The sequence below is a fragment of the Schistocerca serialis genome, chromosome 9 (assembly GCF_023864345.2).
Source record: "Schistocerca serialis cubense isolate TAMUIC-IGC-003099 chromosome 9, iqSchSeri2.2, whole genome shotgun sequence".
Taxonomy (NCBI): domain Eukaryota; kingdom Metazoa; phylum Arthropoda; class Insecta; order Orthoptera; family Acrididae; genus Schistocerca; species Schistocerca serialis.
Window position 1 is genome coordinate 243,244,746 of NC_064646.1, and position 25,419 is coordinate 243,270,164.

Genomic DNA, 25,419 nt, shown 5'->3' on the forward strand with positions numbered 1-25,419 from the left:
CCTCATCTTAATACAGCCGTCAGGCGTAATAACATGACACTTGGAGGTGTGCTGATGACAGAAGGCATGAGTCACATTTCAGTGGTGTCAGTGCAGTCTATCAGCAGGACGGGTTTCACTAGACATGGCCTGCATCTCAACAGGTATGGAAAGGGACGGTTGGCAAAGCTTATAGGTGACAGCATAGGTGGGGTTGGTGGGACCACTCATGGGAAAATTCCGGTAGTTGTGGGTGTTAGAGCTGTACCTTTTTTAGATTGAAGTCAGCTGATAGGTATTCCTGCTTAAGGGAAGTCTCTCTAACAAAGAAACCACTTTCTACAAAGCTTAGGTATCCGATTAATGACGGAATATACAAGGTATTAGAGACAAAGTTAGTGAACTGCTTATAGATGTTGACTCTGAAATTATTGGTGTATCTGAACACTTCTTAAATAAGGAGATAATTCAGAGACTTCCTTTATCAGGATACAAGTTGGCTGGCAGCTTTTCTAGGAGCTCTTTGCGGTGTGGGGGAGTAGCCATTTATGTGAAAAACGGTATCCCATTTGAGTCAATTGATGTTTCAAAGTACTGCACTGAAAAGGTGTTTGAATGTTGTGCAGGTGTGGTTAAATTTAACGGAGCTAAACTTCTAACTGTTGTTATTTATAGATCCCCAGACTCCGATTGCACAACATTTTTGCTAAAGCTAGAGGAGGTTCTTGGTTCACTTTATAGGAAATACAAAAAGTTAGTTATAGGTGGTGACTTCAATATTAGTTGTATAAGTGATTGTGCAAGGAAAAGGATGCTGATAGACCTCCTTAATTCATATAATCTTATGCAAACAGTATTCTTCCCAACGAGAGTGCAAGGGAACGGTAGAACAACCACAGACAATATTTTTGTTTATTCCTCATGACTAGAAGCGCATTCTGTTAGCAAAAAGGTGAATAGCCTTTCAGATCATGATGCACAACACATGTTAAATATAGTTATCAACTTTTTAGGAAAGCTGATCCAGTTGCTGTAGAGACTTTTGTAAACCTTATCAAGGAACAAGAGTGGCAAGATGTTTATAGTGCTGATACAGTAGACGATAAATATAATGCTTTCCTCAAGACTTTTCTCGTGCTCTTTGAAAGTTGCTTTTCGTTAGAACGTTCAAAACAAGGTACTAGCACAAACAGGCAGCCTGGGTGGCTGACTAAAGGGATAAGAATATCTTGTAGAACAAAGTGGCAATTATATCAAAACGTTAGAAACAGTCAAAATCTAAATGCAGCAGCCCATTACAAACAGTATTGTAAGGTGCTTAAAAATGTTATTAGGAAGGCAAAAAGTATGTGGTAAGCAGATAGAATAGCTAAGTCTCAGGATAAAATTAAAACCATATGGTCAGTCGTAAAGGAAGTTGCTGGTCTGCAGAGACAGGTCGAGGATATAGAATCAGTGCGTAGTGGGAATCTCCGTGTTACTGATAAGTCGCATATATGTACAGTATTTAATAATCACTTTCTGAATATAGCAGGTGAACTAAATAGAAACCTAGTCCTAACAGGGAATCATATAACGCTCTTATAAAAAAGTGTTCCGAGACTGTTACCTGAAATGCTCCTCCGTGATACTAACAAGAGGGAGATTGAGTTAATAATTAGATCACTAAAGACCAAGAACTCTCATAGATATGACGGGGTATCCAGCAGAATAATGAAGTATTGTTCTATGTATGTTAGCCCAGTACTTAGCCATATCTATAACTTTTCCTTTAGGAGTGGTCCGTTTCCTGACCGATTAAAATACTCGGTAGTGAAGCCACTTTATAAAAAGGGAGACAGGGATAATGTTGACAATTATAGATCTATTTCTCTGCCATCGGTGTTTGCTAAAGTTATCGAGAGGGTTGTATATACAAGGTTACTGGAGATGTACAGTTTGGTTTTAGAAATGGCTTAACAACTGAAAATGCTATATTCTCTTTCCTCTGTGAGGTTTTGGACGGATTAAATAAAAGGTTGCGAACGTTAGGTGTTTTCTTTGATTTAACGAAGGTTTTTGACTGTGTTGACCACAAAATATTACTGCAGAAGTTGGACGATTATGGAGTAAGGGGAGTAGCTTACAATTGGTTCGCCTCTTACTTTAAGAACAGAAAGCAGAAGGTAATTCTCCGCAGTATTGAGAGTGGTAGTGATGTTCATTCGCAATAGGGCACTGTTAAGTGGGGCGTTCCCCAAGGGTCGGTGCTGTGGCCACTGCTGTTTCTTATTTATATAAATGATATGCCTTCTAGTATTACAGGTGATTCAAAAATACTTGTGTTTGCTGATGACACCAGATAGATAGTGAAGGATCTTGTGTGTAATATTGAAACAGTAACAAATAATGTAGTTCATGAAATAAGTTCGTGGCTTGTGGAAAATAATTTGATGCTAAATCACAGTAAGACTCAGTTTTTACAGTTTCTAACTCACAATTCAACAAGAACCGATATTTTGATCAGACAGAATAGGCATATTATAAGCGAGACGGATCAGTTCAAGTTCCTCGGCGTTCGGATAGATAGTAAGCTGTTGTGGAAAGCCCATGTCCAGGATCTTGTTCAGAAGCTAAATGCTGCTTTATTTACCATTTGAACAATATCTTAAATAAGTGACATTTCAACACGAAATGTAGTCTACTTCGCATATTTTCATACGCTTATGTCATATGGTATTATTTTTTGGGGTAGATCTTCTGATTCAAAAAGGGTATTTTTGGTTCAAAAACGGGATGTTCGACCTATGTGTGGTGTAAGTTCGAGAACCTCTTGTCGACCCCTACTCAATAATCTGGGAATTTTGACATTGCCCTCACAGTATACATTTTCTTTAATGTCGTTTGTTGTTAGCAATATTAGCTTACTCCCAAGAGTTAGCAGCTTTCACTCAGTTAATACCAGGTAGAAATCAAATCTGCATGTGGAATACACTTCCGTGACTCTTGTGCAGAAAGGAGTGCAGTATTCTGCTGCATCCATTTTCAATAAGCTACCACAAGAACTCAAAAATCTTAGCAGTAGCCCAAACTCTTTTAAGTCTAAACTGAAGTTTCCTCATGGCTCACTCCCTTGTCGAGGAGCTCCTGGAAGAGCTAAAAAATTAAGCAAATTCCATTGTTACATTGTTGATTTTCTTTATTTAAACTTACGACTTGTCGCCTGAATATGTTTCCTATATTTCATTTTATCTGTTTCTACAATCGTGTTATAATTTCATGTATTGACTCGTTCCATGACCATGGAGACTTCTCCTTAATGTGGTCCCACGGAACAATAAATAAATAAATAAATAAATAAATAAATAAAGACATGGGTTTGATTCGGGCTAGTGCCAAGAATATTTCCTTGCTGGAGGGGGGGGGGGGGGGGCTGGTACGGGGTGCACTCAACTTCGTGAGGTCAAATGTGGACTAATCGAACGATTAGCAGCGTTTCTGAAGTTAATAACTCAGAAAACGTCTGAAAGAGCGATATGCTGAACACATGCTTCTCCATACCACATCCCATGACGCCAGTGGTTTAGCATGACACAGCGGCTGGTCGAGTCCGAATGGCCCATCTAGCGCCAAAACGCGGAACTGTGCCTTTTCACAATTCTGAATTTTACCAATGTGCAACGTACAGTAACTCCTGTGGGTTAGCACTTTCTTCTCACGACCTCTTGCATTAATCGAGCGTGGTACCTTGAAGGGTTCTTTGCTTAAGTATCTTCCCACGATGAGACTCTAGAGGTCACGCATAGTTACAAATTTAAATTATTGTATTTATGTTTCATAGACAGATCATGAAATTTTTTATGCTTTTACTAGAAACCAGTTGCTGTGAGTGTAGCAGGACGCTTAGTCTCTTTAATAAATTACAAGATGGACAAAGTAATGTAAGCAGTTATGAGTGGATGACAAGCAACTCAAGAATACATTAAATGCCTGTGTCACTTTGTTACTTTTGCCACGCTCCTCTGAACTCAATAGGACGTCTTATCAGGAGAAAGAAAACTGGCGTTCTACGGATCGGAGAGTGGAATGTCAGATCCCTTAATCGGGCAGATAGGTTAGAAAATCTAAAAAGGGAGATGGATAGGTTAAAGTTAGATACAGTGGGAATTGGTGAAGTTTGGTGGCAAGAGGAACAAGACTTTTGGTCAGGTGAATACAGTGTTATTCATACAAAATAAAATAGGGGTAATGGAGGAGTAGATTTATTAATGAATAAAAAACATAGGAGTGCGGGTAAGCTACTACAAACAGCATAGTGAACGCATTATCGTGACCAAGTTAGACACGAAGCCCACGCCTACTACAAATGGTTGAAATGGCTCTGAGCACTATGGGACTTAACATCTGAGGTCATCAGTCCCCAAGAACTTAGAACTATTTAAACCTAACTAACCTAAGGACATCACACACATCCATGCCCGAGGCAGGATTCGTACCTGCGACCGTAGCGGTCACGCGGTTCCAGACTGAAGCGCATTTAACCGCGTGGCCACACTGGCCGGCACGCCTACTACAGTTTATATGCCAACTAGCTCTGCAGATGATGAAGAAACTGATGAAATGTATTATGATGAGATAAAAGAAATTATTCAGGTAGTGAAGGAAAATTTAATAGTCATGGGTGACTGGAATTCGAAAGTAGAAAAAGGGAGAGAAGGAAACATAGTGGGTGTATATGGATGGGGGGTGAGAATTGAAAGAGGAAGCCGTCTGGTAGAATTTTGCACAGAGCACAACTTAATCATAGCTAACACTTGGTTCAAGAATCATAGAAGAAGGTTGTATACATGGAAGAATCCTGGAGATACTAAAAGGTATCAGATAGATTATATAATGGTAAGACAGAGATTTAGGAACCAGGTTTTAAATTGTAAGACATTTCCAGGGGCAGATGTGGATTCTGACCACAGTCTATTGGTTATGAACTGTAGGTTAAAACTGAAGAAAGTGCAAAAAGGTGGGAATTTAAGGAGATGGGATCTGGATAAACTGACTAAACCAGAGGTTGTACAGAGTTTCAGGGAGAGCATAAGGGAACAATTGGCAGGAATGGAGGAAAGAAATACAGTAGAAGAAGAATGGGTAGCTCTAAGGGATGAAGTAGTAAAGCCAAAAGCGGATGAAGTAAGTAAAAAGACGAGTGCTAGTAGAAATCCTTGGATAACAGAAGAAATATTGAATTTAATTGATGAAAGGAGAAAATATAAGAACGCAGTAAATGAAGCAGGCAAAAAGGAATACAAACGCCTCAAAAATGAGATCGACAGGAAGTGCAAAATGGCTAAGCAGGGATGGCTAAACGACAAATGTAAGGAGGTAGAGGATTATCTCACTAGGGGTAAAATAGATACTGCCTACGGGAAAATAAAAGAGACCTTTGGAGAAGAGAGAACCACTTGTATGAATATCAAGAGCTCAAATGGAAAAAGAGTTCTAAGCAAAGAAGTGAAAGCAGAAAGGTATATAGAGCGTCTATACAAGGGCGATGTACTTGAGGACAATATTATGGAAATGGAAGAGGATATAGATGAAGACTGAATGGGAGATACGATACTGCGTGAAGAGTTTGACAGAGCACTGAAAGACCTGAGTCGAAACAATGCCCCAGGAGTAGACAACATTCCATTAGAACTACTGACAGCGTTGGGAGAGCCAGTCCTGATAAAACTATACCATCTGTTGAGCAAGATGTATGAGACAGGCGAAATACCCTCAGGCTTCAAGAAGAATATAATAATTCCAATCTCAAAGAAAGCAGGTGTTGACAGATGTGAAAATTACCGAACTGTTAGTTTAAGTAGTCACGGGAGCGAAAGGCTATTTACAATTTGTACAGAAACCAGATGGCAGTTTGTAACGCCGGAAATGCATATCCTCCTATTTCCATCTATTGTACTATAATTTGTTTTCCTTATTTTTGTTACCTGAATATATGACATTTCTGTGTCTTTACATATTGTAATTGTTTTACTATTTGTATATATATATTTATGCATTTATGTCGATGTATAATTGGTTTGTTTCGTAAATATTATTTGTATTTTTACGCTGGGTCTTGCCTAGGGAAAACTGCTATCGAACGATTACATCGATGGGTCGTGTGAAGAATCAAAGTGTGTAGGATCTTTGGTAGTGTTACCTCTGCCGCGTGGAGCGCGGGCAGAGGGAGTCTGGCTGGAGTAGCGAGTGGAGCAGGTGTGTGGTGTGACGCTCCCGCGAGTTGCCGCGCTTTCGGGGTTTGGCAGCATGTAATTGCGCTCGACTCGCGATGATAGTTTCTGACATGGTGTCGCGGACGGGAAGCATTAGCTGGCGCACATCAAGAGCCCGTTTCGCCTGGTGACCGTGTCGAGAAGAAGGAGCGCCAACATCCAGCTTCTGCAACAGCGACGGCCGACAATGGGTGACTGTCGCCACCTCCTCGATCGACGGCTTCATACCTTCGATCAACCAACAAGGAAGACTAAAAGCACGTAAAGTTTCAGAACTGTATGGCAGACCTCAGCTTTTCAAATTGTTCCATTTGCCTCGCAAAATTACAGCAACTTAGCATGAACCTTTGTTGCTCATTGTCCCAATTGCATTGCCAAGCAGGGTCCCTTCCTTTTCCGAAATGAACCCGAGTGTCGTTGAAATTCAAACGCCAGCATAATTCCATTTCACTGCTTTAATTTCAAAGTTCAGTTTAAGCATTAGCTGGCTACAATAGTTAGATTACACAATCACAAATTAAGAGTGCGAGTTTTGTTACCGTATTTTAGCTTACCTGTGACTGCAGCTCAGCTTGGTACATACTAAATTTTACTATTGTTAATTGTTCAGAATCGTTTAATTCAAAGTTAAATCTCTTCTTTCTAAATTGCGTAGATTCAAGTTGCTTTATAAATGATTGTTGAGGTAGTCCAAGACTAACTGTATTTCGATGTGCTTCAGAAAGAAAGCTCACTATTAACTTCAGTCACTAAATTAACTTTCGATTTTCCGGTTTCATTAATTCTTTTGCTAAATTAAGTGTAGCGAAATTTATTACTTCTGACAAACTTTCAGTTTTCGTACTACACGTGTCAACCTTCAGTTGCCACGCTTTTAGTGCTAATTATATGTGTAATAACCTTTCTTTTTCAGTTATTATAGTAATTGTCCATAGGACTGGCGACCGTAATTTCCCCCAAATCTCAAATATCTAATTACCGCTAGTTAATTGTTAACGTAACGGCCGCACATTTACTTTCTTTATTAACTTTATCCCTATTTCAAAATTAATTTCCACCAGTTTCACTTGCATTTTTCCTTTCATTTAGATGTAACCCTTTCCTCCCTCTTCACCGACAGGTTAACTTCGGTGACGATTGCTTTTCCAAAATTCCCATTAGGTACACGCGGTTTCATTTTTCACTGTCATTAAGGTCGATAAGTGAGGGGGCGGTTACAAGTTATAAGAGTCGAAGGACGTGAAAGGGAAGCAGTGGTTGGGAAAGGATTGAGACAGGGTTGTAGCATCTCCCCGATGCTATTCAATCTGTATATTGAGCAAGCAACAATGGAAACAAAAGAAAAATTCGGAATAGGTATTAAAGTCCATGGAGAAGAGATAAAAACGTTGAGGTTCGCCGATGACATTGTAATTTCGGAAGAGACAGCAAAGGACTTGGAAGAGCAGTTGAACGGAATGGACAGTATCTTGAAAAGAGGATAGAAGATGAACATCCACAAAAGTAAAACGAGGATAATGGAATGTAGTCGAAGTCGGGTGATGCTGAGGGTGAGGGAATTAGATTAGGAAACGAGACACTTAAAGTACTAAAGGAGTTTTGCTATTTGGGGAGCAAAATAACTGATGATAGTCGAAGTAGAGAGGATATAAAATGTAGACTGGCAATGGCAAGGAAAGCGTTTCTGAAGAAGAGAAATTTGTTAACATCGAGTATAGATTTAAGTGTCTGGAAGTCGTTTCTGAAAATATTTGTTCAAATGGCTCTGAGCACTATGTGACTTAACTTCTGATGTTATCAATCGCCTAGAACTTAGAACTAATTAAACCTTACTAACCTAAGGACATCACACACATCCACGCCCGAGGCAGGATTCGAACCTGCGGCCGTAGCGGTCGCTCGGTTCCTGTTTGTAGCGCCTAGAACCGCACGGCCACTCGGGCCGGCGAAAGTGTTTGTATGGGGTGTAGCCATGTATGGAAGTGAAACATTGACGATAAATAGTTTAGATAACAAGATAATAGAAGCTTTCGAAATGTGGTGCTACAGAAGAATGCTGAAGATTAGATGGGTAGATCACATAACTAATGAGGAGGTATTGAATAGGATTGGGGAGGAGAGACGTTTGTGGCACATCTTGACAAGAAGAAGGGACCGGTTGGTAGGACATGTCCTGAGGCATCAAGGAATCACAAATTTAGCATTGGAGCGCAGCTTGGAGGGTAAAAATCGTAGAGGGAGACCAAGAGATGAATATACTAAGCAGATTCAGAAGGATTTAGGTTGCAGTAAGTACTGGGAGATGAAGAAGCTTGCACATGATAGAGTAGCCTGGAGAGCTGCATCAAACGTCTCAGGACTGAAGACCACAACAACAACAACAACAACAAGCTCTGAACTAAATGGCGGAGGAGGAGATCGGTGCTTAAGGTCCCGTCGGCAACGGGTTCACTAGAGAGGGAGCACAAGCTCGGATTAGGGAAGGATGTGGAAGGAAATCGGCCGTGATCCTTCGAAAGAATCATCCAGGCAGTTGCCTGAAGCGATGTAGGGGAATCAGGGTGGCTGAACGCTTGTTTGAACCGTTAAATAGCACTGTTTTCAGTAGACCACACTTATACACAGCGGAGGATTGAGTACTTTAAGTGTAACTGGGCTGGGGGTACTAAAGCGATTGACCACCGTAGGTACAAAAAGTGACGAAATGTCACACTTCTCATACAACTTTTAAAACATTAGAAGCATGAAGTACCCTGCATAATCCTTCTGTTTTGGAAATCCGAAATATCACACTACATGTTACACTGGAGAAGGTTGACGGACAATGAGACTTTGCGACAAAGACATCAACCAGTCGAATCAGCAGGAGGAGAATGGGAATTCCGTTCCGACAATTTACGGTCATGCAGCCAGGAGATGTCTTCGATCACCAGCGTTATTTCTGCAAGTCAAGAGTCCATCATTTTCAACGAACATATGTCACGAGCGAGCGCAGGGTAAAGTTACTTAATTCAAACCTAACCTTAGATAACCTATCAGACAGAGGAACTCGAGTGAAAGAGACATCAAACCTAACTATGATATCTGGTTCATTCAAACGCAGTTCCTCTAATCAACAAAAATCCGTCGAGTTTCCAATGTAATATACGCACCGACTTGCTTGTGGAATCAGTGGAGTAACTAGGTGTTTTCGCCCACGGGGTGTCGTATTCTGCACAAACACGGAGGAAACAACCATGTGATGGGGTCCTTTCGGCGTCTGTAAATGATGATCTTGGTTTGCGTAAGACGGGTGTCTACCGTATCCCATGAATTTTTTTGTGCGACATTTATTTGTATGACCGAAATGTGGTTACATGACATGGGGATCCGGGAATGGAAACTACAGAGTCCACAGAATCAAAAACAACAACAAATTGCATTTCTCACAAGAATTTTTGCATACACGCTACCAACACGTACTTTTGAAGATGGAAATGTAAACCAGCATGTATCTCACAAGGGAACCTCCCCATCGCACCCCCCCCCTCAGATTTAGTTATAAGTTGGCACAGTGGATAGGCCTTGAAAAACTGAACACACATCGATCGAGAAAACAGGAAGAAGTTGTGTGGAACTAAGAAAAAATAATCGAAATATACAAACTGAGTAGTCCATGTGCAAGATAGGCAACAACAAGGATAGTGTGAGCTCAGGAGCGCCGTGGTCCCGTGGTTAGCGTGAGCAGCGTGAACGAGAGGTCCTTGGTTCAAGTCTTCCCTCGAGTCAAAAGTTTACTTTCTTTATTTTCGCAAAGTTATGATTTGTCCGTTCGTTCACTGACGTCTCTGTTCACTGCAATAAGTTTAGTGTCTGTGTTTTGCGTCCGCACCGCGAAACCGTGCGATTAGTAGACGAAAGGACGTGCCTCTCCAATGGGAACCGAAAACATTTGATCGCAAGGTCATAGGTCAACCGATTCCTCCACAGGAAAACACGTCTAATATATTCTATACGACCCTGGTGAAGGCATGTGCGTCACATGACAGGAATATGTTGTCGACCCACCTAACTTGTACACTTGGCGATTGGGTAAAAAGATTCTTCTACCTTACCCGATTTCGGTTTTCTTGTGGATGTGATAATCACTCCCAAAAAAGTGTTGAAAACATAAGAGTTTGTCACATAAACTGCAACAAATGAATGCAACAGTTTCACAGTCGCACAGTTTTCCCTGTGCTCTGTCAAAACATATGTTTTTAACATTTTCAAATTTTTCCGTGTGTAGACCGTCAAATCCTGCATATGTCCAATCAAATCTGAACATGTCCTGGAATTTTGGAGAGCGAAGTTGATTATGTGTGAGTGCCTGAAGTTTGTTAATTGTCTGAAAATAAAAAATTAAACTTTTCGCTCCAGGGATACTTGAACCTAGGACCTCTCGTTCCGCAGTTGCTCACGCTAACCACGGGACCATGGCGCTCCAGAGTTCACATTATCCTTGATGTTTCCTATCTTGCGCATGGACTACTTAGTTTGTATATTTTGCTTATTTTTTTCATAGTTCCACACAACTTCTTCGTGTTTTTTAGATTGATCTGTGTTCAGTTTTTCAAGACCTATCCACTGTGCCAACTTATAACTAAATCTGAGGGGGGTGCGATGGGGAGGTTTCCTTGTCAGAGGAAACAGCAAGTCACAATCAGCCTTAAAACCATATATCCTCGTAAAAACACACATATATTACCTAATATTTTACAAAAATAGACATAATGTCTGATGGGAAACCTCAATCACTGGTTATACAGTGTTTATTATAATCCGTCTCGATTGCAAAAATGTTTATTCACATGACCGGTGTCGGTTCCTCTATAAGCATCTTCAGATCTGAAACGACAATGATACTAATTTACTATTTCACAAATGCAAACCTTTTTCATCCTATCCGATCAACATCAAATGTACCAGAACGTACCTGTAATTTCAGTTACAGGAGTAACCCGTCCACACACAACTACTTTAACATGCTACGTCACATATAATTGGTTGGCAGAATGCACGTCATTTATATTAATTGTAACACTATTACCGACAGATGGCGTCTGGTGCATTTATTACATTACATATGCACATACTGTATTAAGTAAATTTTTCTAGTTTACTTTCATCTCTAAAAATACTTAGTTAAAATCTGTAGTTGTCAAGGTTAAAAATCCAACATTAAAATAGGGTTCTGAACAAGTAACACGCTAATATTGAAGCTCCAGCACAAAATATGTAATAGTAGGAATAAATTTCAGGATTCAGGTGTATATGAGATTGAATGTGACGACTGCTGGAAACAATACAAAGGGCAGACTGGTAGGAACTTTGAAACCAGATTCAGGGAGCACACCTACTCTCAAAACAAAACAGCGTTTGGGGCGCCCTTGGCTGCACTCAGTCACGAACATTGAACAAAACTTAGACATCTTACATAGAGGTCATAACATTTTGGAAGAAGTTGAATTATACACCCACAAAAAGAAAGATCCGGATTTAATGCTCAACGAGCAAAGCAAGTTCAATTATAACGCCTATTTCAGTATTTATGACGACTTACCGAGATGATCGTTGTTGCGTGTAGAAGTCCAAGTCGAAGGATGAGAGATAATGCACGGTGAAAAGCTGAAAGATGCGTGCAGCGCCCAACGTTGGTGACGGATCGCTCCTGCACGGCCCTCTTACCCACGGCGATGGACATCAGACAACTGAACGGCTCGCGGCACAACACGGAAATAACGAGATCCACGGAAGCAGACTATGGAGGAAAAGAAGTCTACACCAGCGCCATGGATATAGAAATCGCCCAATGTTTTCGATCATACAAAAATAATAATTTTATTGTGTATTTTAATTTTGACAAGTGCAGATTATAACCTTGACAACTACAGATTTTAATTAAGTATTTTTAGAGATAAAAGTAAATTAGAAAAATGTATTTAATACAGTACGTGCATATGTGATGTAACAAATGTACCAGACACCACCTGTTAGTAATAGTTTTAAAATTAATATAAATGACGTGCATTCTGTCAACTAATTTAATGTGAAGCAGCATGTGAACGTTGTTGGGGTGTGGACGGGTTACTCCTGTAACTGAAATTGCAGGTACGTTCTGGTACATTTGATGTTGATCGAATAGAATGAAAAAGGTTTGCATTTGTGAAGTAGTAGATTAGCATCATTGTCGTTTCAGATCTGAAGATGGTTCTAGAGGAACCGAAACTGGTCATGTGAATAAAAATTTTTGCAATCAAGACGGATTATAATTAACATTAATTAATATTTTCTGATAAACCAACCCCATAATCATTAGTTACTTGATGGGGCCAATACCAGAATTAAGTTACATCTGAACTGCAGTATGTTAAGCACCGACAGCTTAATACTCACGTTTAAAATCCAAAAGCAAGTATTATAAAAAAAATTGCCCAGTAGAGAGCACCATGGGCAATACCATTAATATCTGTGGAACAATGAAGACGAATTCATTACATAATTTAACAAAAGAAGAAGCTTTCAAATATACGCGCGCCCAGTAACCGGACCGCACTCCTGAGACTCAAGCGGCCCAGCTTACGGCTCCACCAGGTGCCACTGTGCAAACAGACGCGAAAAAGGCGCGTAACAGGAACAAAAAACAGAAATACCAATCAGTTCCAAGGCTGAGGCTAAAACACGTACACATTGCCCCCTCAACCATGTCTTTTAACCAACAACTGTAACTAACATAGTCCTTTAGAGTACAGTGATAATTACTGCACCGTTACGTTCACTTGAGGCAGACGCTCTGCCTTTACCTTGAATATGAACGTTAATTACAAGAGAAGAACTACTGAGTGCACGAAAATGAATGCTGCAAAGTTACATTTTCTATAGGCGAGCCTCTTGCCTTTAGTAAACTTGAGCATAGATTACTATAAAAAAAAAAAAAAAAAAAACCTTCGCTCCACCAAAGACGCCGCGTAGTTAAATTTATTACCGGAAAACAGCTTGACTAATGAATACATTATCCTTGTTTGACGAAATCAACACAATATTCAGTGACGCGATGAGAAGTACAGCATCTTCAAAAAACTTTTGGTAAAACGCCAGTCAACGGAAGTCGTGGAAGAACCACCCTTAAAAGTCTAAACAAGTAATAAGCCGGAATAGTTCGTAACCTGGCTTAGCACATTTTAACTATCATCGATAATGGAATGATAGCAACGTTATTTATCATAACTGCTTCAAGAACACATCACTTGTGACCGTCCGCAGCCCGTGGTCTAGTGGCTGGCGTTACTGCCTCTGGATCACGGGGTCTCGAATTTGATTCCCGGCCGGCTTGGGAATTTTCTCTGCCCCGACACTGGGTGTTTGTGTTGGCCTCAGCATATCACCACCACCACCACCACCACCACCACCACGATCATCATTTGTGATAGTGGCTGGATTGGATTGTGTAGAAATTGGGACTTTCCACGAGCGCTAACGACCGTGCCGTTGAGCGCTCCATAAACCAAACATTATCACTGGTGACCAGTCACCACAATGTCAAGAAATTCGGACCATATTTTAACAAAGATCTCATCAAAATGCGTATGTGCTAGCGCACCGTATGTTAGCGACAGCGACTAGACAGGCAAATACACGCACTTGTTCAATCGCGCCAGGCACACCACTTTTTTGGCACCAATGATTTGTTCCTCTAGCATGTCTTCCCCATACACCGAACAGCAAGCTGTTCTTCACACGTTGTCCCGTTCTGCCCGCTGATCTCACGAGAAAGTGACAATGCAGGTCCAACGATTCCCAGCAGTCGTCTCCGGTGGCGAGCGAGTAACTACACCGACGGGAAAAAAATCGCAGCACCAAGAAGGAGCTGTGAGACGCAAACGAAAGTTGGTAGGCGTTTTTCTGCATCTGAAAGGTGGTGTCTGTTCAAATTTCGCGCCAGTAGCGTAAGACTGAGGCTAATAACGCAACCACTAAGATGCAAATCAGGTTTGCTTCAAATACATGTTGTAACAGGTGGGGCGTTAGTTACCTTTGAAACTGGACGGGATGATGTTACTCAAGAGTGCCTATCAGACTAAAAAGATGCCATTATCAACACCTCACCTAGATTGAAAGAGGTCGTCTAATAGGGTTACGAGAAGGTGAATGTTCCTTTTGCGGTGTTGTAGTAGGCTTCAGCAGGAATATAGCCACTTTACATGATTGCTGGCAGCGGTGGTAACGAGTTTGTACGGTCGCAAGAACACCAGGTCCGGACGCCACGTGGCACTACCAACAGGTAAGACCATTGTGTCCGGCGTACGGCGCCGACTCATCGTACTCCATCCGTAGTAGCAATGTGAGCTGCAGTTGACATCACAGTGACACAACAAACTGTTCCAAATCTGTTACTTCGAGGACCGGCTTCGAGCAGCATGCACTGTAGCGTGCATTCCACTGACCCCAAACCACCGTTTTTTGCGCCTTTTTATGTGGTGAAGCGAGAGCTCTTTGTAGGGCAGGTTGGAGGCCTGTCGTGTTTTCTGATGGAAACTTTTCTGCCTCTGGACCAGTGATGGCCGTGTGTTGGTTAGGAGCAGGCCAGTTGAGGGTCTGGAGCCAACCTGTGTCCTAGACACGCAGGACCTATACCTGGAGTACGGTCTGGGCTGAGATAATGACAGCAGGAGCACTCTCGTAATACCACACAAGCTGACTGCAAATTTGTGAACAGCATTCCAGGGCAGTACATTCCAATAGAATAGCGCTAACGCACATAACCCTGTAGTAACGCGGCGTGTTGTACAAAATGTCGACACGTTGTCTTGGGCTGCTCGATCACAAGGATGTGTCTCCAATCGAGCACGTGTCATCGGACGACAACTCCAGTGTCATCAACAAACTGCAGTAACTAATGACTTATCAAGTGCAAACTAACGTCTGGCACCTGTACAACAGAATGAATGCACGTTTGCATGCTTGCAATCAACATTCTGGCGGTTACTCCGGTTATTGTACCAGCAGTTCACATTGGCAACGGCTTACATCGCGCTTTTATTAACCTGTGATCACGTAATGTTAATCGCTTAAAAATACGTAGACAAATGTGTTCCAGAAATTTCATCACTCTGCATGATTACAGTACAGGCCATTAAGAAATTGCTACACCAAGAAGAAATGCAGATGATAAACGGGTATACATTGGACAAATATATTATACTAGAACTGACATGTGATAACAATTTCACGCAATTTGGGTGCATAGATCCCGAGACATCAGTACTCAATAATAACGGCCTTGATACGCCTGGGCATTGAGTCAAACAGAGCTTGGATGGCGTGTACAGGTACAGCTGCCCATGCAGATTCAACACGATACCACAGTTCATCAAGAGTAGTGACTAGCGTAATGTGACGAGCCAGTTGTTCGGCTACCATTAACCAGACGTTTTCAGTTGGTGAGAGATCTGGAGAATGTGCTGGCCAGGGCAGCAGTCGAACCTTTTCTGTATCCAGAAAGGCCCGTACAGGGCCTGCGACATGCGGTCGTGCATTATCCTGCTGAAATGTAGGGTTTCGCAGGGATCGAATGAAGGGCAGAGCCACGGGTCATAATATATCTGGAATGTAACGTCCACTGTTCAAAGAGCCGTCATTGCGAACAAGAGCTGACCGAGACGTGTAACCAATGGCACCCCATACCATCACGCCGGATGATACGCCAGTATGGCGATGACGAATACACGCATCCAATGTGCGTTCACCGCAACGTCGCCAAACACGGATGCGACCATCATGATGCTGTAAACAGAACCTGGATTCATCCGAAAAAATGACGTTTTGCCATTCGTGCACCCAGGTTCGTCGTTGAGTACACCATCGCAGGCGCTGCTGTGTGTGGCGCTGCGTCAAGGGTAACTGTAGACATGGTCTCCGAGCTGAGAGTCCACGCTGCTGCAAACGTCGTCGAACTGTTCGTGGAGGTGGTTGTTGTCTTGCAAACGTCCCCATCTGTTCACTCAGGGATAGAGACGTGGCTGCACGATCCGTTATAGCCATGCGGATAAGATGCCTGTCATCTCGACTGCTAGTGATACGAGGCCGTTGGTATCCAGCACGGCGTTCCGTATTACCCTCCTGAACCCACCGATTCCATATTCTGCTAACAGTCATTTTATCTCTAACAACCCGAGCAGCAATGTCGCGATACGATAAACCGAAATCGCGGTAGGCTACAATCCGACCTTTATCAAAGTCGGAAACGTGATGGTACGCATTTTTCCTCCTTACATGAGACATCACAACAACGTTTCACCAGGCAACGCCGGTCAACTGCTGTTTGTGTATGAGAAATCGGTTGGAAACTTTCCTCATGTCAGCATGTTTTAGGTGTCGCCACCGGCGCCAACGTTGTGTGAATGCTCTGAAAAGGTAATCATTTGCATATCACAGCATCGTCTTCCTGTCGGTTAAATTTCGCGTCTGTAGCACGTCATCTTCGTGGTGTAGCAGTTTTAATGGCCAGTAGTGTATCTCTTTGTCTGTGCTAACCTGCTATTTTTGTTTTCCTTGCTTCGTCCATTATGTATTTTTCTTCCATGTAGGAGAATTCCTCAACTTCGTCTATTTCGTGATCCTTAATTTTTATGTTAATTTGATCTCTAATCTCATTTCTGAAACTCCCATTATTGTCATCTGTCTTCGCCCTACTCTGATTCCACATTGCTTGCTCCCTAAACTGTTCAATTCTTTCGTGATGATAACTAATTTTTTTGATATTATACTGCCATGCAAGTTTCGTCAAAACTAACATCGATGGCAACCGTTGTTGTCTCCCACTTCGCATGACAGTTTGAATCATTCCCTTGACTCAGAACCTTTCTAAAGCACCTCGTACATGGGGAGTCTTTTATGACTCTTCTTGGTAAATGCTAGCGCTATTTTGAAAAGAAGCCGTTCTGCAATGTTTTTCAAATAATTTTATGTCTTTTTCCCACACCAAATCTCCCCCACACACATATCGACAAATATATTACGATTGAGACTGTTTATCGCCAGTGGCATAGTAAGATGGAATAGCATGTTCAAAGCCCTTAGACGACAGAGAATGATTAATCCTTTACATCTACAGAGAAAGGAATAAGTGTGGGACGTCAGAACAGACAAGTTCTTGTTACGATAGGTATAATTCAGACATGCAGGGTGTCACCACTGTCGCAAAATTTTGGGACGTTAATAAAAATCGAGATATTAATGCTGAGACTGGCAGGCGACATAATATGGCTGTCCAAGGCCAAATGTAAGGAAGATTTAGAAGGCTTATTGCTAGGAATGGGCAGTGCTCTAATCACGGAATAAGACGTAAGGATAAGCAGAGAACGAAGGCAGAATGCACAATAACTACTTTCTTCACATCAAAAGTAAGAACCTACGGTTGTAGGAGTGTATGGTTTCTCCCACCTAGGAAGTGAGATAGCACAGGATGAGCACAAGGACTGGTACAGGCACATGAAAGCACACTTTTCCTGAGGCATGAGCACCACTGGTACTGGAATGCAAATGATGAAGTTACTAAAAGCTTGAGTGGAATGCATCACTTTAAAGAATTAAAACTTCGGCAATCGAAAATACGGAGAACAAAAAAACGGAACCATTAGAAATGTGGCGATATCGAAGAATGTTGCGATTATGTGGACAGATAAAATGTAAAAACTTCCTGGCAGATTAAAACTGTGTGCCGGACCGAGACTCGAACTCGGGACTTTTGCCTTTCGCGGGCAAGTGCTCTACCGTCCGAGCTGCCCAAGGAATGTAGGAGACGAGGTACTGGCAGAAGTGGAGCTGTGAGGACGGGGCGTGAGTCGTGCTTGGGTAGCTCAGTCGGTAGAGCACTTGCCCGCGAAAGGTAAAGGTCCCGAGCGTGAGTCTCGGTCCGGCACCAGTTTTAATCTGCCAGGAAGTTTCATATCAGCGCACACTCCGCTGTAGAGTGAAAATTTCATTCTAGATAAAATGTAGAATGTTTAAGTGAGAGACACCTCTACCAAAAGAACTGAAAGACTAAACGTTAATTATAGTATACAGGAATGGTTAACCTGGCGTTGAGAGGAGCAGAAGAGGGGGCAAATAATCGAGGGACGAAGACCATTCCTGTCCTCTCCTGAAGCCATGCAACACAGCCATACATTGAAGATCGCTGAGCTGCCTAGTACTCAGGCGATACTCAGTTAGGCTAGCCCTCGGAGAGGGCGCCACACAAAAAGATATCTGCCGTATGTCATACAAATAGTTCCTAAGTGGACGTAAAGTATTACCCATATTACCCACAGTGTCCGCAGAGTATCAACGGTATCTCGAGACAGCACCAGGACCATGTCTACCATGCACCACCAAGACGAGCCATACTGAACATTCTGCAAGTTATCTTATTTATTGTTCACTATATCCAGGACGATTGAAGACAGATCAGTGCAACTGAACACTGAACTATTTCCAGGCATCAGCTTCATATTGTGATTAAGCTTTTGTAAGGTTTCTGTTAACAAATTATCGGAATATGTTCGTAATCTGTATCGCCATCAGTTTGCTCTTGAAGCTGCCTAACCATATTTTGGCCTACGACAAGACAGCATGATTGTAAGCCACCTCATATAAACCACTCGGTGGTAGGAGATTCTCTTCCCACCACATATTTACCTTTGACGGCAATCAGCTGGTGGATACAACTGTAACGCGAAAACCTCCCTCAAAGAAGGTGTTACATCACATACTGTGTAAATCTGAGTTTCAATTGAAATGAAGTGGTACATCATATGAGATATGCTACGTTAGCATTATGTGTCATTTTCTGTTCACAAGTTGAGCTATCTGTAGTTGTAAAGTTGACCTTTGTCGAAGAACGTTGCATATCTATTAAAATGTTTCAGTCCAAAGGATACTGTATCGTTAAATAATGTGATAGAAAGGAAAACATCCATCAAATTGGGAGCAAGGTGTTAAGAAAAACGGGAGGAACAGTGGAAAAACTTATATTTTTACAGCTGGTAAAGACGTGCCTGAATATATGCATCGAAAGTGATATGAATGAGAACGTTGTGTATCACTATAACGTCAAAATTGTACGCTGGAGTAATTTGCTTGGTCTGGCCACTTAATTCGGCCAGAAAAAAGAAAGACACTAGTCAGTGATACTTCTGTGCAGCTACTTTGTTTTGAAGGTTATTTTAGAACAGCATAAGGTTATCGTTTCAGGGCATAGCGCTCTGCCTTGGAACCGTACTTTTGTATTAAAGGGAAAAAACTAGAGTAATGAATGTCATGATTACCTATGAATGAAAGTACGCAATATGTGAAGCTTGTCTAAGTACATCTTTCATTACAATGGAAATGAACCAGAATGATTTCGTTGCAATCAGTGTCCTTAACGTATCTATAAAGCCGGACCCAAAATTGAAAATCACTAGTTACATGGTTTAATATCAATGAGGTGATCCATATGTAGTGTTACATCATCATCATCATCATCTCAGACTGCTGAAATTCCTAAAGTGAAAAGATCTGCGCGATGTTAGCATGTGAGCATACAAAAATATAAACACCAGGAGATGGTTAGTAACAAGAACAAATTACACCACGTGACGTACTATTTACTTGGGTCAAACTAGTAAGTTAAGGTATGTGTGCACTTTGGGGAATGCACTGAAGAACATTTATACTTCATTTTGTCGTACTGTAACAGCAACACTTGTGCCGCTAATGTAACTACCCATTTATTATTACTATAATTATCTTTCCTTTCTCAGACGTTATGTCGGGTTAAAAATGGAAAGTGACACGGACCTTGATCAAGCGTGACTTCCTTTTAATTGTACGGTATATGTTACATTGCATTTAGGAACATTCGGGTAATTGAACATGTATCAATAATTACAGATTCCTGTAGTTGTATATACAAGTTTGGATGTAGCTGTACTGCATTGATGTACTGGTGGATATTGTGTGGTATGACTCCTGTAGTTGATAGTATAATTGGTATAATGTCGACTTTATCCTGATGCCACATGTCCTTGACTTCCTCAGCCAGTTGGATGTATTTTTCAATTTTTTCTCCTGTTTTCTTCTGTATATTTGTTGTATTGTGTATGGATATTTCGATTAGTTGTGTTAATTTCTTCTTTGTATTGGTGAGTATGATGTCAGATTTGTTATGTGGTGTTGTTTTATCTGTTATAATGGTTCTGTTCCAGTATAATTTGTATTCATCATTCTCCAGTACATTTTGTGGTGCATACTTGTATGTGGGAACGTGTTGTTTTATTAGTTTATGTTGTATGGCAAGTTGTTGATGTATTATTTTTGCTACATTGTCATGTCTTCAGGGGTATTCTGTATTTGCTAGTATTTTACATCATCCGCTTGTGATGTGATCTACTGTTTCTATTTGTTGTTTGCAAAGTCTGCATTTATCTGTTGTGGTACTGGGATCTTTAATAATATGCTTGCTGTAATATCTGGTGTTTATTGTTTCATCCTGTATTGCAATCATGAATCCTTCCGTCTCACTGTATATATTGCCTTTTCTCAGCCATGTGTTGGATGTGTCTACATCGATGTGTTGCTGTTTTAGATGATACGGGTGCTTGCCATGTAGTGTTTTCTTTTTCCAATTTACTTTCTTCGTATCTGTTGATGTTATGTGATCTAAAGGGTTGTAGAAGTGGTTATGAAATTGCAATGGTGTAGCCGCTGTATTTATATGAGTGATTGTTTTGTGTATTTTGCTAGTTTCTGCTCGTTCCATAAAGAATTTTCTTAAATTGTCTACCTGTCCATAATGTAGGTTTTTTATGTCAAATCCCCTTCCTCCTTCCTTTCTGCTTAATGTGAATCTTTCTGTTGCTGAATGTATGTGATGTATTCTATATTTGTGACATTGTGATCGTGTAAGTGTATTGATTGCTTCTATGTCTGTGTTACTCCATTTCACTACTCCAAATGAGTAGGTCAATATTGGTATAGCGTAAGTATTTATAGATTTTGTCTTGTTTCTTGCTGTCAATTCTGTTTTCAGTATTTTTGTTAGTCTTTGTCTATATTTTTCTTTTAGTTCTTCTTTAATATTTGTATTATCTATTCCTATTTTTTGTCTGTATCCTAGATATTTATAGGCATCTATTTTTTCCATCGTTTCTATGCAGTCGCTGTAGTTATCCAATAAGTAATCTTCTTGTTCAGCGTGTTTTTCCTTAACTATGCTATTTTTCTTACATTTGTCTGTTCCAAAAGCCATATTTATATCATTGCTGAATACTTCTGTTATCTTTAGTAATTGGTTGAGTTGCTGATTTGTTGCTGCCAATAGTTTTAGATCATCCATGTACAGCAAATGTGAAATTTTGTGTTGGTATCTTCCATTAATATTATATCCATAATTTCTATTATTTAGCATGTTGGATAGCGGGTTCAGAGCAAGGCAGAACCAGAAAGAACTTAATGAGTCTCCTTGGTATATTCCACGCTTAAACTGTATTGGCTGTGATGTGATATTATTTGAATTTGCTTGGAAATTAAGTGTGGTTTTCCAATTTTTCATTACTATGTTTAGGAACTGTATCAATTTAGGATCTACGATGTATATTTCCAATATTTGTAGTAACCATGAGTGGGGTACACTATCAAAAGCATTTTGGTAATCAATGTATGCGTAATGTAGCGACCTTTGTTTAGTTTTGGCTTGATATGTCACCTCTGCATCTATTATCAGTTGCTCTTTACATCCTCATGCTCCTTTGCAGCAGCCTTTTTGGTCTTCACTTATAATTTTGTTCTGTGTTGTATGTGTCATTAATTTCTGTGTAATGACTGAAGTTAATATTTTGTATATTGTTGGTAGGCATGTTATGGGGCGATATTTTGTTGGGTTTGCTGTGTCTGCTTGATCTTTAGGTTTCAGATAAGTTATTCCATGTGTAAGTGTATTAAGGAATGTGTATGGGTCTGCAGTGAAACTGTTAAATAATTTAGTTAGATGTGAATGTGTTGAGGTGAACTTGTTTAGCCAGAAATTTGCTATTTTATCTTTTCCAGGGGCTTTCCAATTGTGCATAGAATTAATTGCTCGGGTGACTCCATGTTGCAAAATTATCACTTCAGGCACTTGTGGTATCATCTTGTATATGTCTGTTTCTGCTTGTATCCACCGTGCATGTCTTATGTTGTACCGGGTTTGACCATTATTATTATTATTATTATTATTGTTATTAATATCTGTTCATAATTAGATATATTTTTTCACTATTCGTAGTAGTGACGAAAATTTTTATATGTGGTTTACGTAGGAAAAAATGTTGATCCCACTGCTGATTCTTGCTTAGGGATCGGTAGGTAGAAACGTATTGCCCGAGAAGAAAAACCTGGAGGGAAGTTCCTGTTCGTATAGGACGTGATTAACGGGCCAAAGAAAATGGCGTACTGGTGCATAGTGAGCCTGCCAAAAAAAGGGGAACGGCATTCAATCTCTAACGTTTGGACTGTCAGTACCTTTGAGTGAAAGCGGGTCTATTATTTGCAGTTTCACTGCAAGTAAGTGTTGTGTGGACACACAATCAAATTACTGGAGTAATCACATTACTGGAGTGTAGATTGCCGGTGCAACACTCTCTGGTGGTTCGATAAGCAAGGAAACATTATAGTATAGCAATCTGTATGCTGAATCACGCTTACGCAACACTACTCAACGCCATCACTATCGTAGCTCAATGCATAGTTGCTATCAATCAATTTACTCTTTCACTGGATTTGTGAAAGTGCGTGAATCCATATGTTCTTTCCTGAGACCTAATACGTTTGTCGAATTTAATCTTCGTGTGTTCCAAGACAGTCACGTAATCTGTGCTAGCAACCCACCTCAATTCCTGGAAGTTGGCTGACAGTTATGTTGAGCCCTGTCATGAACTGTTTGGTTTTGTGAATACTAATCACTGAAGTGCAGAATATATGACTAAAATCACTAGCAAACTTAAAGAAAGACTGCACATCTTGCGTAATCTGCGTAATTTGAACTGAAAATGTGCTTGTTGGAGAAAACAATAGCGTCTTTCTGTATTCTGATTTGAACTCACTCTTAAATTAGTAAGGTTGATTCTGTGTGCTGGATTTCTGCCGCAAGAGGGTTTCAAATACGTACTACTGTGTGGTATTGTATTGAGAGCCACCATATGCCAGAAATACGTTTGCTCATTGCCTGAATAGATATCTTAAGAGACGAATCCTTTTGAAGTAAGACAGTTGATTTAAAAAATGTGAGAAACAAATTTGTTTGTCTATTAATACATGATTGTAGCGAGCTATATATGTAGAATCTGTTGATAGTAATTAATCTTGCGAATCCTTCACATCTGAGATAAATTTTGGAAAGTTCCATTTCATCTTACAAACTTCTGAAGTTTGAAATTAGTAACATTTCAAAATAATGTCTTCAGTTCTGCCTGACTATAAATAATTGTGGCTGCTAAATTGATCACTGTTCAAATACTGCTTGCGAATCTATTCTGTCCTGTTTATATACTGTGTTTGGAAGAGAAAAACCAATCGTCAAAGTGCTTAAAATTCATTATTTACACGATCAAGATGATAAATCCTGCAAAGTGGTAACTAAACTTACTATTACAGTAATGTAGTAAACGGGTGTCATAAGACGCTGGTCATAATTATTTAACCGTTTTAATGCACATGGCTATGACTGACATCGTTCGCAGCTCATGCTCTAGTGGTTAGCTTTACCACCTCCAGATCACTTGGTCCCGACTTCGATTTCCGACCAGGTCGAAGATTTACTTCGCTCGTGCACTGGGTGCTTGTCATTATTTCACCTCACGTCTATCGACATGCAATTCGCCGAAACGGCGTCAAATAAAAAGTCTTGCACAATGCGGCCGGACATTCCAGTCAGGGTCTCCTGGCCAACAAACCGTATGGTCATTTTATGGTGGACATCAGCACAGTTTCATTAAAAACGGCACTTGAAATTTTTAATGTACAGTTTCAGCATTCCAGTATTCTAGGGAAAATCAGTGTTAATAAGCTGCGGCCGGTAGGGATGCCTTCCAAGCGTAACCGTATGCCTTCAGTTTAAACGAGTAAGTCATAGCTCAGAGGCTACACAGCGCCGCATTCCACTCCACTTCTTCTGGAATTTGCATTAAGATACAACAAAACGCTATATGCATTGAACGGGAAAATTAGAAGCGGTCCACAAGGCTAGCATACTTCTGGCCCTAATTTTCACGATGCATGTTTATCTGTGCAGCTTACAAGCAAACTCCGCTTAAGGGATAAGTTAACTAGTCCATTTATTTTGCTTATATAAATCATTTCCCGTTCCGTGTATCCTATAATTGTTCATGAATAAGTGAAAATATGTGTATTTGGAATTTAAATGGTTCCGCAGGCTACCACGTCGATATGCATGGCGTGAAGCCACTGCCGAGGATCGGTAGACTCAAACATAAACGTTAGGTGCGAACTTTGTTGGGTGATAACTGGACAGACATGATGGAACTTCGCTCGCCTTCACCTGCTCGGAAGAGGATCCGTTTTCGGCCAGGCGCCATGTACGTGACTGACGGTGTCCTCGTAAGTGAACAGACACGCTTACCTCGTTTGCCTAGTACAGTAATGAATTTAGATATTTGTATGTAACAGCTTAGCTTGCGGAAGTGTTTAATCTCTTCTATTCCTGCCTCATTTGTGTTACTTTGGTTCTTTCATTTAATTTTATGCATCAGAGTAATTTGATGGGCACTGCTTTGTTCGAATTTGAAATGTCCCTTCGGTACCTTAAGTATTATACTCATCTTTTGCTAATTTTATTTGTTGAATGACTCACATATGAAGTGGAGAATCTTATGTGAAGTTTAGTACCACTTTAATGAGCGATCCTTTGCGTCTAGTATCGGGGTTTTTACCCATTAGAATCTCACCTGTTGATGGTCTCGTACCTTTTGGCCAGCATTTTGTAGCATGTGAAATGCTGTCCTGAACTAACACATGCACTCATGGAGACTTGTTGACAGTTAAGTATTTTTCTGATTTTTAACAAACAGTTTGTGACCACGAGTCTTTAATGTAACGACGCCCGCTGCCCGCTCCATTCTGTCTCTGTTTGTCTTGCGACTAGCAGAGGGTAGAA